This window comes from Oncorhynchus nerka, linkage group LG11 (assembly GCF_034236695.1).
Source record: "Oncorhynchus nerka isolate Pitt River linkage group LG11, Oner_Uvic_2.0, whole genome shotgun sequence".
Lineage (NCBI taxonomy): Eukaryota > Metazoa > Chordata > Actinopteri > Salmoniformes > Salmonidae > Oncorhynchus > Oncorhynchus nerka.
In genome coordinates, this window is record NC_088406.1 from 26,462,404 (window position 1) to 26,478,937 (window position 16,534).

The window sequence follows — 16,534 nt, forward strand, 5'->3', positions numbered from 1 at the left end:
ATGGTGGTACTGGCAATGATACACAGTTACAGTGGTGGTACTGGTCATGATATACAGTTACAGTGGTGGTACTGGCCATGATACACAGTTACAGTGGTGGTACTGGCCATGATATACAGTTACAATGGTGGTACTGGCCATGATACACAGTTACAGTGGTGGTACTGGCCATGATATACAGTTACAGTGGTGGTACTGGCAATGATACACAGTTACAGTGGTGGTACTGGCCATGATATGCAGTTACAGTGGTGGTACTGGCCATGATATACAGTTACAGTGGTGGTACTGGCCATGATACACAGTTACAGTGGTGGTACCGGTCACGATACACAGTTACAGTGGTGGTACCGGTCATGATACACAGTTAAGTGGTGGTACTGGTCACGATACACAGTTACAGTGGTGGTACTGGCCTTGATACACAGTTACAATGGTGGTACTGGCCATGATACACAGTTACAGTGGTGGTACTGGCCATGATACACAGTTACAGTGGTGGTACTGGCCATGATATACAGTTACAGTGGTGGTACTGGCAATGATACACAGTTACAGTGGTGGTACTGGCCATGATACGCAGTTACAGTGGTGGTACTGGTCAGGATACACAGTTACAGTGGTGGTACTGGTCAGGATACACAGTTACAGTGGTGGTACTGGCCATGATACACAGTTACAGTGGTGGTACTGGTCAGGATACCCAGTTACTGTGGTGGTACTGGTCAGGATACACAGTTACAGTGGTGGTACTGGCCATGATACGCAGTTACAGTGGTGGTACTGGTCAGGATACACAGTTACAGTGGGGGTACTGGCCATGATACACAGTTACAGTGGTGGTACTGGCCATGATACACAGTCACAGTGGTGGTACTGGCCATGATACACAGTTACAGTGGTGGTACTGGCCATGATACACAGTTACAGTGGTGGTACTGGCCATGATACACAGTTACAGTGGTGGTACTGGTCATGATACACAGTTACAGTGGTGGTACTGGCCATGATACACAGTTACAGTGGTGGTACTGGTCAGGATACACAGTTACAGTGGTGGTACTGGTCATGATATACAGTTACAGTGGTGGTACTGGCCATGATACGCAGTTACAGTGGTGGTACTGGCCATGATACACAGTTACAGTGGTGGTACTGGTCAGGATACACAGTTACAGTGGTGGTACTGGCCATGATATGCAGTTACAGTGGTGGTACTGGCCATGATACGCAGTTACAGTGGTGGTACTGGTCAGGATACACAGTTACAGTGGTGGTACTGGTCATGATATACAGTTACAGTGGTGGTACTGGTCAGGATACACAGTTACAGTGGTGGTACTGGCCATGATACGCAGTTACAGTGGTGGTACTGGCCATGATACACAGTTACAGTGGGGGTACTGGCCATGATACACCGTTACAGTGGTGGTACTGGCCATGATACACAGTTACAGTGGTGGTACTGGTCATGATATACAGTTACAGTGGTGGTACTGGCCATGATACACAGTTACAATGGTGGTACTGGCCATGATACACAGTTACAGTGGTGGTACTGGTCATGATACACAGTTACAGTGGTGGTACTGGCCATGACACACAGTTACAGTGGTGGTACTGGTCATGATACACAGTTACAGTGGTGGTACTGGCCATGATACACAGTTACAGTGGTGGTACTGGCCATGATACACAGTTACAGTGGTGGTACTGGCCATGATACACAGTTACAGTGGTGGTACTGGTCATGATACACAGTTACAGTGGTGGTACTGGCCATGATACACAGTTACAGTGGTGGTACTGGCCATGATACACAGTTACAGTGGTGGTACTGGTCAGGATACACAGTTACAGTGGTGGTACTGGTCATGATATACAGTTACAGTGGTGGTACTGGCCATGATACGCAGTTACAGTGGTGGTACTGGCCATGATACACAGTTACAGTGGTGGTACTGGTCAGGATACACAGTTACAGTGGTGGTACTGGTCATGATACGCAGTTACAGTGGTGGTACTGGCCATGATACGCAGTTACAGTGGTGGTACTGGTCAGGATACACAGTTACAGTGGTGGTACTGGTCATGATATACAGTTACAGTGGTGGTACTGGTCAGGATACACAGTTACAGTGGTGGTACTGGCCATGATACGCAGTTACAGTGGTGGTACTGGCCATGATACACAGTTACAGTGGGGGTACTGGCCATGATACACCGTTACAGTGGTGGTACTGGCCATGATACACAGTTACAGTGGTGGTACTGGTCATGATATACAGTTACAGTGGTGGTACTGGCCATGATACACAGTTACAATGGTGGTACTGGCCATGATACACAGTTACAGTGGTGGTACTGGTCATGATACACAGTTACAGTGGTGGTACTGGCCATGATACACAGTTACAGTGGTGGTACTGGTCATGATACACAGTTACAGTGGTGGTACTGGCCATGATACACAGTTACAGTGGTGGTACTGGCCATGATACACAGTTACAGTGGTGGTACTGGCCATGATACACAGTTACAGTGGTGGTACTGGTCATGATACACAGTTACAGTGGTGGTACTGGCCATGATACACAGTTACAGTGGTGGTACTGGCCATGATACACAGTTACAGTGGTGGTACTGGTCAGGATACACAGTTACAGTGGTGGTACTGGTCATGATATACAGTTACAGTGGTGGTACTGGTCATGATACTCAGTATCCCCATCCCTCTCTTTCTTTTCTTTCTCCATCCCTCCATCCACAGTATTTCCTCCTCCATCTCTCTCTTCCTCAATCCTCTCCCCCTCCATCTCTTTCTTCCTCAATCCTCTCCCCCTCCACCTCTCTCTTCCTCAGTCCTCTCCCCCTCCATCTCTCTCTTCCTCAGGCCTCTCCCCCTCCATCTCTCTCTTCCTCAGGCCTCTCCCCTCCATCTCTCTCTTCCTCAGGCCTCTCCCCCTCCATCTCTTTCTTCCTCAGTCCTCTCCCCCTCCATCTCTCTCTTCCTCAGGCCTCTCCCCCTCCATCTCTCTCCTCCTTCCAACTCCTTCTCCCACTCCATCCCTCTCTCTGTTCCCCTCCTTTTTCTCACCTCTGGCTTATCCCAGTGCCGTTTCATCAGCTCAATGGGAATCTGATGTAGAGCTCTAAGCAGCAGGAGAGCAGGGCACCAGGGAACCAAGCGCCACATACCAACATAACTCATAGTCTCATCCCCTAGAAGGCAGCACTGCCCCATCCAGCACACCAAATTACACACACACGCACAAATGCAGGCACGTACACAGACAGATGCAGGCACACACATACACTGTTACAGTGGTGAAATGCACACGCGCACAGACACACACACACAAACCTTGATCCTAGCCCCCTCACCTGGCCTCTTTAACACCTGCTGTGGCAGGAAAGGGAACTGGATGACTGATGGATATAAGGATGCACTCAGATGCTTCTACCTCCAAGCTCTCACCATCTCTCTGAGTTTCACAGCCTTCACTACAACTAGCACAAAGGCTGTAGCTGCTGATGATAGTCTCCATACTCATAACTACCTATAGCAGAAAACTGATCACATCTTGTTGATGGGCTATGCTCTCAAGTTGTGTTAGTCCTCCTCTTTGGCTCCTAGAAGCCCCTCTCTGGTGCCAGTGTTGAGTTTCAAGGCCCAATAATGATAAAAGCCTCAAACCACAGCACTTCCTGGTGTCTAGTCACACACTAGTTTACAGGAAACAAACAACAACAGGAAATTCGACTGTTAACGATTCCATTTACACATGTAGGGTCTGTTATTACCACTTGGAACATTCTCTAGTGAGGGCGGACACGTTTTTAATAGCCAGGATGTACATTAAGTTAACCCCCGGAATGCATTTCTGTCATTTTATTTAGTTTAGCACGCTCTCTCTCTTTGTTTTATGACCTGTAGAGTCCAATAAAACGCCCCACTACCAAAGCGAGTGAGAGAAAGAAGGGATAGGAGAAAAGAGGGAGGATGGAAAGATGAGAGAAACAGACATAAAGAGATAAACATACCAAGAGATGGATGGAGAAATGCAGAGGTGTAGAAAGGGAGGAGACAGCAATGAAAGAGGGAAGGAGTGAGGGCAGAGGACAAAGAGAAATATATAGATGCGTGGGACAGAAGGAGAGACTTACTGAGGGTCTCAGTCTGTTCATCAATTGACGGTGATGAGGGTTGGATGGAAAGGGAGGAAAATAAAAACGAAGGTGAAAATGGAGATGAAAGGATGGAGATGGATGAAGATAGAGAGAATGTAAAAGAGGGAGATATGAAAACAATTAGGGACAGATTGGGAGGAAACGGGAGGGTAAGAAAAGCAGAGGACACAGATGATGGGACAGTGAAAAAGTGTATGATGGATTGGTAGAGAGGGATAAAGGAGGAGAGGAGGTATAGTGGAGTGCAGTTGAGAGAGATCATCCCCAGCTTCTTTAGTTAAACACCATGTAATAAGAGTTTATAGAGAGAAACACACACACACACACACTCCTCTCTCTCTCTCTCTCTCTCTCTCTCTCTCTCATTGTCACTTTCTCCCTCTATCTCTCTCTCTCTCCCTCTCTCTTTCTCTATTTCTCTTCTTTCTCTCCCTTCTCAAAAAACAACTTCACAGTCTGCACCTGTCCTTCATAGTCCCACTGTGACAAGCTGCTCTCTCCCTCACCTCTTTCTTTCTCCTGTACTTCTTCTAATTTCATCTTCTTTTCTCTTCTTTTGATCCCCTGCTCTCCTTGACTTTCGTTGCCTTAGTTTGTGAATGAACAGTTTAGACATTTGTTCACTCCAGATTACCACAGTATTATTATTGTACTCTTTCCTTTTTCAGTCTCACTCACGCCTAATGCCACACACCAATTCCCTCCCCAAGAGCTGACCTCTCTGTCTCTCTGCCCACCGTTTCTTTCATTTCAACAAGGCCATAGTGTAATGATTTCTGCTGGATGCTTTTTGTTTACCTGTTGTGTGTGTGTGTGTGCGTTTCACTTTGCGTGTAAATATAATGGGTACCCTAAAACGTAATACTCCATTAGCCATGAAGTCATTTCAGCACCCAGCAGTGAGCACAGTGTGTTATCTCTCCTCTCCTCTCGCTCCAAATCATCTCATTTCAATTCATCCCTCTCGTTTTGACTCCTCTGTGAACCGTGAGAAATACCTTCTCTTCTGCGTTTCACGGCAACCCTTCCGCCAGCCCAATCGCTTTCCAGGCATTAGTGAGAACTCAGTGCTTTACCAGATGAAATGTTTCTCAGCCACTACACACCAGCAGAAACACCATCACACAGACACACCATCAGACACACACGCCATCAGGCACACCATCAGGCACACCATCACACACACCACCACACACACAAACACACCATCAGGCACACCATCACACACACCATCAGGCGCACACACCATCAGACACACACACCATCACACACACCATCAGGCGCACACACCATCAGACACACACACCGTCAGACACACACACCGTCAGAAACACACACCATCAGACACACACACCATCACACACACCATCAGACACACAAACCATCAGACACACACACCATCAGACACACACTCTGCCAGACACACACACCATCAGACACACACACCATCAGACACACACACCATCAGACACACACACCATGAGATGCACACACCATCAGACGCACACACCATCAGACGCACACACCATCAGACACACACACCATCAGACACACACTCTGCCAGACACACACACCATCAGACACACACACCATCAGACACACACACCATGAGATGCACACACCATCAGACGCACACACCATCAGACGCACACACCATCAGACACACACACCATCAGACGCACACACCATCAGACGCACACACCATCAGACGCACACACCATCAGACGCACACACCATCAGACACACACACCATCAGACGCACACACCATCAGACGCACACACCAGCAGACACACACACCATTTTGAATACATTCACTCTCACTAAGCCAGAAACACCATCACACAGACATACCATCAGACACACACGCCATCAGACATACACACCATTAGACACACACACCATCAGGCACACCATCAGGCACACCATCACACACACCACCACACACACAAACACACCATCAGGCACACCATCACACACACCATCAGGCGCACACACCATCAGACACACACACCATCACACACACCATCAGGCGCACACACCATCAGACACACACACCATCACACACACCATCAGACACACACACCGTCAGACACACACACCGTCAGACACACACACCATCACACACACCATCAGACACACACACCATCAGACACACACTCCGCCAGACACACACACCATCAGACACACACACCATCAGACACACACACCATCAGACACACACACCATGAGATGCACACACCATCAGACGCACACACCATCAGACGCACACACCATCAGACACACACACCATCAGACGCACACACCATCAGACGCACACACCATCAGACACACACACCATCAGACACACACACCATCAGACACACACACCATCAGACGCACACACCATCAGACGCACACACCAGCAGACACACACACCATTTTGAATACATTCATTCTCACTAAGCCAATACATACAGTTCAGAACATTCACAAATTCTCTATCTGATTTTCTCTCTCTCTCTCTCTCTCTCTCTCTCTCGCGCGCACACACACACACACACACACACACACACACACACACACACACACACACACACACACACACACACACACACACACACACACACACACACACACACACACACACACACACACACACACACACACACACACACACACACACACACACACACACACACACACACACACACACACACACACACACACACACACACACACACACACACACACACACACACACACACACACACACTAGTGGCCGGTTTTGAAGTCATTCCCCGACATTCTGCTTACCTGGATGGACTTCAAATTTCGCAGTGGATCTTGAGCGACCTGGCAGCAGCGGTGTTTCCTGTTTACGCCTCTCTCTTATGCTCAGGGTAATTATCAAGTTTTACGACTGTGATTACAGAGGATGTGGAGATGATATTACTGCATCTATTCTCCCCTATCAAATCAAATCAAATTTTATTTGTCACATACACATGGTTAGCAGATGTTAATGCGAGTGTAGCGAAATGCTTGTGCTTCTAGTTCCGACAATGCAGTGATAACCAACAAGTAATCTAACTAACAATTCCAAAACTACTGTCTTATACACAGTGTAAGGGGATAAGGAATATGTACATAAGGATATATGAATGAGTGATGGTACAGAGCAGCATACAGTAGATGGTATCGAGTACAGTATATACATATGAGATGAGTATGTAGACAAAGTAAACAAAGTGGCATAGTTAAAGTGGCTAGTGACATAAGAATGCAGTCGATGATCTAGAGTACAGTATATACATATGCATATGAGATGAATAATGTAGGGTAAGTAACATTATATAAGGTAGCATTGTTTAAAGTGGCTAGTGATATATTTACATCATTTCCCATCAATTCCCATTATTAAAGTGGCTGGAGTTGGGTCAGTGTCAATGACAGTGTGTTGCCAGCAGCCATTCAATGTTAGTGGTGGCTGTTTAACAGTCTGATGGCCTTGAGATAGAAGCTGTTTTTCAGTCTCTCGGTCCCAGCTTTGATGCACCTGTACTGACCTCGCCTTCTGGATGATAGCGGGGTGAACAGGCAGTGGTTCGGGTGGTTGATGTCCTTGATGATGTTTATGGCCTTCCTGTAACATCGGGTGGTGTAGGTGTCCTGGAGGGCAGGTAGTTTGCCCCCGGTGATGCGTTGTGCAGACCTCACTACCCTCTGGAGAGCCTTACGGTTGAGGGCAGAGCAGTTGCCGTACCAGGCGGTGATACAGCCCGCCAGGATGCTCTCGATTGTGCATCTGTAGAAGTTTGTGAGTGCTTTTGGTGACAAGCCGAATTTCTTCAGCCTCCTGAGGTTGAAGAGGCGCTGCTGCGCCTTCTTCACGACGCTGTCAGAGTGAGTGGACCAATTCAGTTTGTCTGTGATGTGTATCCCCCCCATCCAGTGTCCAGATCACACTGTGCTTCTATATCACCCAAATCACCAGCCATCTTTAATCCTTACAATAGTGAGGATTCAAACAAACCCCTGCATAATAAAACACACAAACTGAGACAAACCTGCTTTGTCACAATGTGGTTACACGGCGGTAGAATTGAGTAGGATAGAGGTAGAGAGTGTAGTAAATGAGGGGTATAGCTGAAATGCCTATGAGAACAGTGTGTGTGTGTGCTTGTGCGTGCGTGCGTGATTGTGTGTGTGCTGTCACATTCATTTCTACGCCCTGATTCACACAGGTGGGTGATGTGCTTTTAATTAAGAACTCAGTCAAGTAGACAGTCCTCGTTTGGTAAGCTGTCCCCAGTGGGGCTCATAATAGGCTCCAAATTGACTTTGAATTAAGTCAGGGGTTATAAACAGGCCAAGGTGGACCAGTCTGCTGCACCCCCAGCCTGAGTCAGAGGAAGCTGCCTGTCACAGGGGTGGGATGGTGGGGGGAGCTCAGCGTTTCAGTGGGGGGTTAAGAGTGGAGGGAGACTCTTCTAGGCTTTCTCTCACTGAGATAATTCCCACGCTCTCCGCATGTATCATGTTTACCTCTATTTTCAAAATTAGTAAAGATAATTTTAATTTCCCCTCAACAATCTCCCTCCCCTCCTGTAATATCACAGTGAAATACCAACCAGGCAGCTATTGTGGGACTACTTCAGTGGCTGCCTGGCTTGCCTGGTTGGACCCAGCATGATTGTGTGTGTGTGTCCTGGTCCTGTGTGTGTGTGTCCTGGTCCTGTGTGTGTGTGTCCTGGTCCTGTGTGTGTGTGTCCTGGTCCTGTGTGTGTGTCCTGGTCCTGTGTGTGTGTGTCCTGGTCCTGTGTGTGTGTGTCCTGGTCCTGTGTGTGTGTGTCCTGGTCCTGTGTGTGTGTGTGTCCTGGTCCTGTGTGTGTGTGTCCTCGTCCTGTGTGTGTGTGTGTGTCCTGGCCCTGTGTGTGTGTGTGTCCTGGTCCTGTGTGTGTGTGTCCTGGTCCTGTGGCAGGGAAAATAACACACGGACCAGCTTCTCTCTCTCCAAAAACAATGCTTTTTGTTCTGTGCCCATACCCACACACCCCAACCATGCAGATTCAAGTCCCCTGGACGGCAGGAGCTGTCAGAACACTCAGGCACTCTGAAAGGCAGCAGAATCCATGTTCACTATGAATCAGTGGGAAAATGTGTTCTGCTCACTCTCCTCCTAATAGACTGCAGTCATGGCCAGCGAGCATGCTAGAACACCACCATCCCTTCTCTCTTGTTCTTGTTCCGCCCTACATGGAAATAAGGCACATCTCCAACAAATTTGTTTTTCTCTCACTTTTGTTGAGAGAGGGAGGGAGAGGGAGGGAGAGGAAGGGAGAGGGAGAGAGGGAGGGAGGGAGAGAGAGAAGGGGGAGGGAGGGAGAGAGAGAGAGGGGGGGTTGGCATATAAAATTCCCGACAAGGAACACACCTGCCTTATGCCTCTACACACTTTCAAAGGAGCACTCACGCCACCGTTACCTTTCAAAACACTTTCAATGCCACTATATATCACCCTGATCATGGCAATAAAACCAGAGCTTAAACCAAATGCCTCAAAGGTGCGCCATAAGTATTGATGCTCAACTCAAATGACTTTTCCTGATCAATTGAAATTAGACCAGCATCCAACCCGAAAAGCCCTAGAGACGTCCAAAAAAATCCAGAATCAGGGATATGTTACCCCCTACCTGCCTGCCGGGAACACAGTAGGACTGGTCCATATGTATGACTTCCCTCATCACCTCCCTCAGCCTGTTGGACAAAGCCTTGGACAGAATCTTATAATCAGTGCACAATAAGGCCACTGGCCTTCAGTTCTTCACCTCCCTAGGGTCACCCTTTTTTGGCAGTAGGGTGAGGACAGCCCTCCTGCAGCTTATCGGTAGTAACCCTCCGGTCAAACTATTGTTAACTACTGTTAGTCAATCCTCTCCCAACATAGCCCCCCAAAAATACAAATGAAGTAAATGGGAAGCCCATCAAGACCCGGTGCCCTTCCATTTTCCATGCCTTTTAATGTAGTGTATAGCTCCTGCAAAGACAATGGTTGCTCTAGTTCAACCTGAGCTTCTGCAGCCACCTGTGGGAGCCCATCAAGGAACAGTTGTGTCACTGTTATATTGTCTTTGTACTCACACTTGTAGAGCTTAGCATAGAACTCTACTGCCCTCTTTCTAATTTCACTAGGGCTAGTGAACTACTGTCCAACAGCTGATTTGAGGCAATGAATAACTCTTCTTTGTCCATTCTTTTTCTCTATAGAAATCCCCCTGTACTCTGATACCCAGCTGGTCTGCCAAAGCCCCCTGTACTCTGATACCCAGCTGGTCTGCCAAAGCCCCCTGTACTCTGATACCCAGCTGGTCTGCCAAAGCCCCCTGTACTCTGATACCCAGCTGGTCTGCCAAAGCCCCCTGTACTCTGATACCCAGCTGGTCTGCCAAAGCCCCCTGTACTCTGATACCCAGCTGGTCTGCCAAAGCCCCCTGTACTCTGATACCCAGCTGGTCTGCCAAAGCCCCCTGTACTCTGATACCCAGCTGGTCTGCCAAAGCCCCCTGTACTCTGATACCCAGCTGGTCTGCCAAAGCCCCCTGTACTCTGATACCCAGCTGGTCTGCCAATGGCCTCAATCTCCTGTGGTCTCAACCAACATCAGGAGTTCCACTATTTCAGACTCTATGGCGTTCATTGATCTGGTGTTATCTCTGGTGACATTCATCGTGTACTGATTACAGAATTGTTGAAGGGATACAAAACTGTCCTTTTGAGACCTCCACCTCTCCCAGAAACCTCTCCACCTCTCCCAGAAACCTCTCCACCTCTCCCAGAACATACAAAAACATTTCCTGAAGTGAGCATCACTCAATAAAGTCATATTAAAATGCCAATATGCACTTTGGGGTTTACAGCGTTACAGCTTTAACACCTCTGTTATTTCACAATGATCAGAAAATCCTACTGGGATTATCACACTTGATTTATAGACCTGAGATTGATGTTCAAAACATGGCCAGAGAGATGTTCTCTCTCACATGGGTCCATGTGTACTGTCTCGTGCCTCCATGTTGGCTCCGCCAAATATCACACAGTTCATTAATCCATGCTTTTGTTACTTCTAGGTTAGACTACTGCAATGCTCTACTTTCCGGCTACCCGGATAAAGCACTAAATAAACTTCAGTTAGTGCTAAATACGGCTGCTAGAATCCTGACTAGAACCTAAATATTTGATCATATTACTCCAGTGCTAGCCTCCCTACACTGGCTTCCGGTCAAGGCAAGGGCTGATTTCAAGGTTTTACTGCTAAGCTACAAAGCATTACATGGGCTTGTTCCTACCTATCTCTCTAATTTGGTCCTGCCGTACATACCTACACGTACGCTACGGTCACAAGACGCAGGCCTCCTAATTGTCCCTAGAATTTCTTAGCAAACAGCTGGAGGCAGGGCCTTCTCCTATAGAGCTCCATTTTTATGGAATGGTCTGCCTACCCATGTGAGAGACGCAAACTCGGCCTTCATTTCTCAGAACAAGAATAGACTGACGAGTTTCTGGCCGTTTTGATCCTGTTATCAAACCCACCAATGCTGATATTCCAGATACTCAACTAGTCTAAAAAAGGCCAGTTTTATTGCTTCTATAGTCAGGACAACAGTTTTCAGCTGTGCTAACATAATTTCAAAAGGGTTTTCTAATGATCAATTAGCCTTTTAAAATGACGCCCATGTACATATTCCATAAAAAAATATGCCGTCAGTGTCTACACTGTATTTCTGAACAATTTTATGTTATTTTAATGTGTTTTTCTTTCAAAAACAAGGACATTTATAAGTGACCCCAAACTTTTGAATGGTAGTGTGTATATACAGTATATACACACACTGAAAACACTGAACATTTTCAGTCGCTCTCACAATCGCTTCTGCTTCCCAACTCACTCCAGAGAGAGAGAGAGAGAGACTTTTCCCATATTTCCCTCAGATTACACAGATCCACAAAGAATTTGAAAACAAACCCAATTTTGATAAACTCCCATATCTACTGGGTGAAATTCCACAGTGTGCTATTCACAGCAGCAAGATTTGTGACCTATTGCCACAAGAAAAGGGCAACCAGTGAAGAACAAACACCATTGTAAATACAACCCATATTTATGCCTATTTATTTTCCCTTGTGTACTTTAACCAATTGTACATTGTTACAACACTGTATATATACATAATATGACATTTGTAATGTCTTTATTCTTTTGAAACTTCTGTATGTGTAATGTTTACTTTACATTTTTATTGTTATTTCACTTTTGTATATTATCTACCTCACTTGCTTTGGCAATGTTAACACATGATTCCCATGCCAATAAAGCCCATTGAATTGAGAGAGAGAGAGAGAACACTCCTTCCCCTGCTTGAATAGACCCAAGCAGCATTTACATTTTATTCAACACTCTTATCCAGTTTGATTTACAGGAGCAATTAGGATTAAGTGCCTTGCTCAAGGGCATATTCACAGATTTGTCTCTGGGATTCAAACCAGCGACCTTTCGGTTACTGGCCCAATGCTTTTAACCACTAGGCTACATGCCGCTGCATCTCAATAGTGTAAAGGGGCTTCTTCTTATTCACTATATTCCCCCTTCAAGTTTAAACTTGAGATGCAGCATATTATTTGGGCTGGGCTGGTGTGTGTGTGAATGTGTTTGTGGGGTGTTGGATATTGGACTGTTCCGTCTGCTGTCCACACAAACACTGCCAACACAATCCAGCACTGTCCCGACGGTGGGCGTGACCGTGCCAAGCTCAGCAGCTCTCTGCCAGGACCACTGTTCACCCACACAATCAATACATCTGAGAGAGGGGCCTCAACCCTGCTGCCTTCTGGGACTGCTGCCTTCCTGTCTGCTGCTGCCTTCTGGGACTGCTGCCTTCCTGTCTGCCTCTCTGCTGCTGCCTTCTGGACTGCTGCCTTCCTGCCTGCCTCTCTGCTGGTATCTCTCTGTCTCTCTCTCTCTCTCTCTCCCTCTCTTTCTCTGTATCTCACCCTCTCCCCCTCTTTCTCTGTTTCTCTGTATCTCTCTCTCTCTGTTTCTCTGTATCTCTCTCTCTGTTTCTCTGTATCTCTCTCTCTGTTTCTCTGTATCTCTCTCTGTTTCTCTGTATCTCTTTGTTTCTCGGTATCTCTCTCTGTTTCTCTGTATCTCTCTCTGTTTCTCTGTATCTCTTTGTTTCTCTGTATCTCTCTCTCTGTTTCTCTGTATCTCTCTCTGTTTCTCTGTATCTCTTTGTTTCTCTGTATCTCTCTCTCTGTTTCTCTGTTTCTCTCTCTGTTTCTCTGTATCTCTCTCTCTGTTCCTCTGTATCTCTCTCTCTGTTTCTCTGTATCTCTCTCTCTGTTTCTCTGTATCTCTCTCTGTTTCTCTGTATCTCTTTGTTTCTCTGTATCTCTCTCTGTTTCTCTGTATCTCTCTCTGTTTCTCTGTTTCTCTCTCTGTTTATCTGTATCTCTCTCTCTGTTTCTCTGTATCTCTCTCTCTGTTTCTCTGTATCTCTCTCTGTTTCTCTGTATCTCTTTGTTTCTCTGTATCTCTCTCTGTTTCTCTGTATCTCTCTCTGTTTCTCTGTATCTCTCTCTGTTTCTCTGTTTCTCTCTCTGTTTCTCTGTATCTCTCTCTCTGTTCCTCTGTATCTCTCTCTGTTTCTCTGTATCTCTCTCTGTTTCTCTGTATCTCTCTCTGTTTCTCTGTATCTCTTTGTTTCTCTGTATCTCTCTCTCTCTGTTTCTCTCTCTGTTTCTCTGTATCTCCCTCTGTTTCTCTGTATCTCTCTCTGTTTCTCTGTATCTCTTTGTTTCTCTGTATCTCTCTCTCTCTGTTTCTCTGTATCTCTTTGTTTCTCTGTATCTCTCTCTGTTTCTCTGTATGTCTCTCTCTGTTTCTCTGTATCTCTCTCTGTTTCTCTGTATCTCTCTCTGTTTCTCTGTATCTCTCTTTGTTTCTCTGTATCTCTCTCTCTGTTTCTCTGTATGTCTCTCTCTCTGTTTCTCTGTATCTCTCTCTGTTTCTCTGTATCTCTTTGTTTCTCTGTATCTCTCTCTCTGTTTCTCTGTATCTCTCTCTGTTTCTCTGTATCTCTTTGTTTCTCTGTATCTCTCTCTCTCTGTTTCTCTGTATCTCTCTCTCTGTTTCTCTGTATCTCTCTCTCTGTTTCTCTGTATCTCTCTCTCTGTTTCTCTGTATCTCTCTCTCTGTTTCTCTGTATCTCTCTCTCTGTTTCTCTGTATCTCTCTCTCTGTTTCTCTGTTTCTCTCTCTCTGTTTCTCTGTATCTCTCTCTGTTTCTCTGTTTCTCTGTATATCTCTCTCTGTTTCTCTGTATCTCTCTCTCTGTTTCTCTGTATCTCTCTCTCTGTTTCTCTGTATCTCTCTCTCTGTTTCTCTGTATCTCTGTTTCTCTCTCTCTGTTTCTCTGTATCTATCTCTCTCTGTTTCTCTGTATCTCTCTCTGTTTCTCTGTTTCTCTGTATCTCTCTCTCTGTTTCTCTGTATCACTTTTTGTTTCTTTCTCTTTTGTTTTCTCTCTCTGTCCTTTTCTCTGTCTACTAGAGTAGAATTGTGTGAGAGAAGTGATAGGGAGTGCAAAGAAGACAGGGGGCTGATGAGTTTTAAATAGAGGGAAAAACATCCCTCAGAAGTAAACCCACTGGGAGAAGAGAGGAGCAGCACTCTCTCACTGTGAAACATGGGGCAGACAGACCTAAACCAAAGCATTTGATCAGAAGTAGGATTTTTTTTTTCTAAGAACAAATGCCAAATCCTGGAGAGGATTTGGCATTTGATTTGGTTAAGGGAAAGAGAGTGAGAGCTTCACAAAGTGAAGAATAGGATTGCTGGCTTTAGATAATTTTGTAAAGATCTTGAGCAGGAAGTAGAGAAACACATTTGCATAATAAGAATTTCCAAAAAAAGGTGTGTTCAAAATACATACAATCACACCTTGTGTACTCTGCACACCCCCACTGGTAGACATCGTGTAGTCCAGAGCTTTCCAACCCTGTTCCTGGAGCACTACCGTCCTGTAGGTTCTCAGTCCAACCTTAATTACAGGAGGGTAGCTCTCCAGGAACAGGGTTGGAGAGCTCTGATGTAGTCAGTCACAAGCATGCACACACCCAGAGCCAAACACTCTGAAATGATTATCCATGATATTCCATAGTATTCTCACTCTTCCTTCAAACCCCATCATTTGACTTTCAAACACATACACACACACACACACTCACACAACCTCAGCAGCTGTGCAGTCAGCTGGGTTGCTGGCCCGTGGGAATGACATAGGGGCTGATGGGATGGCAACTGAATCTTCAGCGGCTTCGGAGGGCGATCCCTGCATGTCTACCCCCGTGCCACCCTCCCACCCCTCTGCACACCCCTCTCTCTCCCTCTCTTTCTCTCTCTATCTCTGCCACCCCTCAGGCTCTTGTGACAGGAACACCACTGTCTGCTCTCATCAGAGAGGGAGGAAGGGAGGAGAAGAGAGGGATGGTTAGAGGCGATATGAAAGGGAGAATTGGGTGACATACGGAGAGAGAAGAGAAGAGGGAATGCTAGAAGGAGACAGAAGGGAGTTATAGCTGGAAAAGAGGAGTGGGAGAGAAAAGAGGAGGGAGAGAAGAGGGCAGAGAAGTAGAGAAAGTAGGGGGGGAGAAGAGGGGGTGGTTGGGGAGGAAAGGAGAGTTGAAGTGTGCGTGTGTGTGCGTGTGTCTGTCTAACCTAAACATAATTCAGGTTAGAAAGTTATTGATAGAACAGAGGGGAACGTGTGTTTGTGTGTAAAGCTGATAGAACAGAGGAGTGTGTGTTTGTGTGTAAAGCTGATAGAACAGAGGGGAACGTGTGTTTGTGTGTAAAGCTGATAGAACAGAGGAGTGTGTTTGTGTGTAACGTTGATAGAACAGAGGAGTGTGTGTTTGTGTATAAAGCTGATAGAACAGAGGAGTGTGTGTTTGTGTGTAAAGCTGATAGAACAGAGGAGTGTGTGTTTGTGTGTAAAGCTGATAGAACAGAGGAGTGTGTGTTTGTGTATAAAGCTGATAGAACAGAGGAGTGTGTGTTTGTGTGTAACGTTGATAGAACAGAGGAGTGTGTGTTTGTGTGTAACGTTGATAGAACAGAGGAGTGTGTGTTTGTGTGTAACGTTGATAGAACAGAGGAGTGTGTGTTTGTGTGTAAAGCTGATAGAACAGAGGAGTGTGTGTTTGTGTGTAAAGCTGATAGAACAGAGGAGTGTGTGTTTGTGTGTAAAGCTGATAGAACAGAGGAGTGTGTGTTTGTGTGTAAAGCTGATAGAACAGAGGAGTG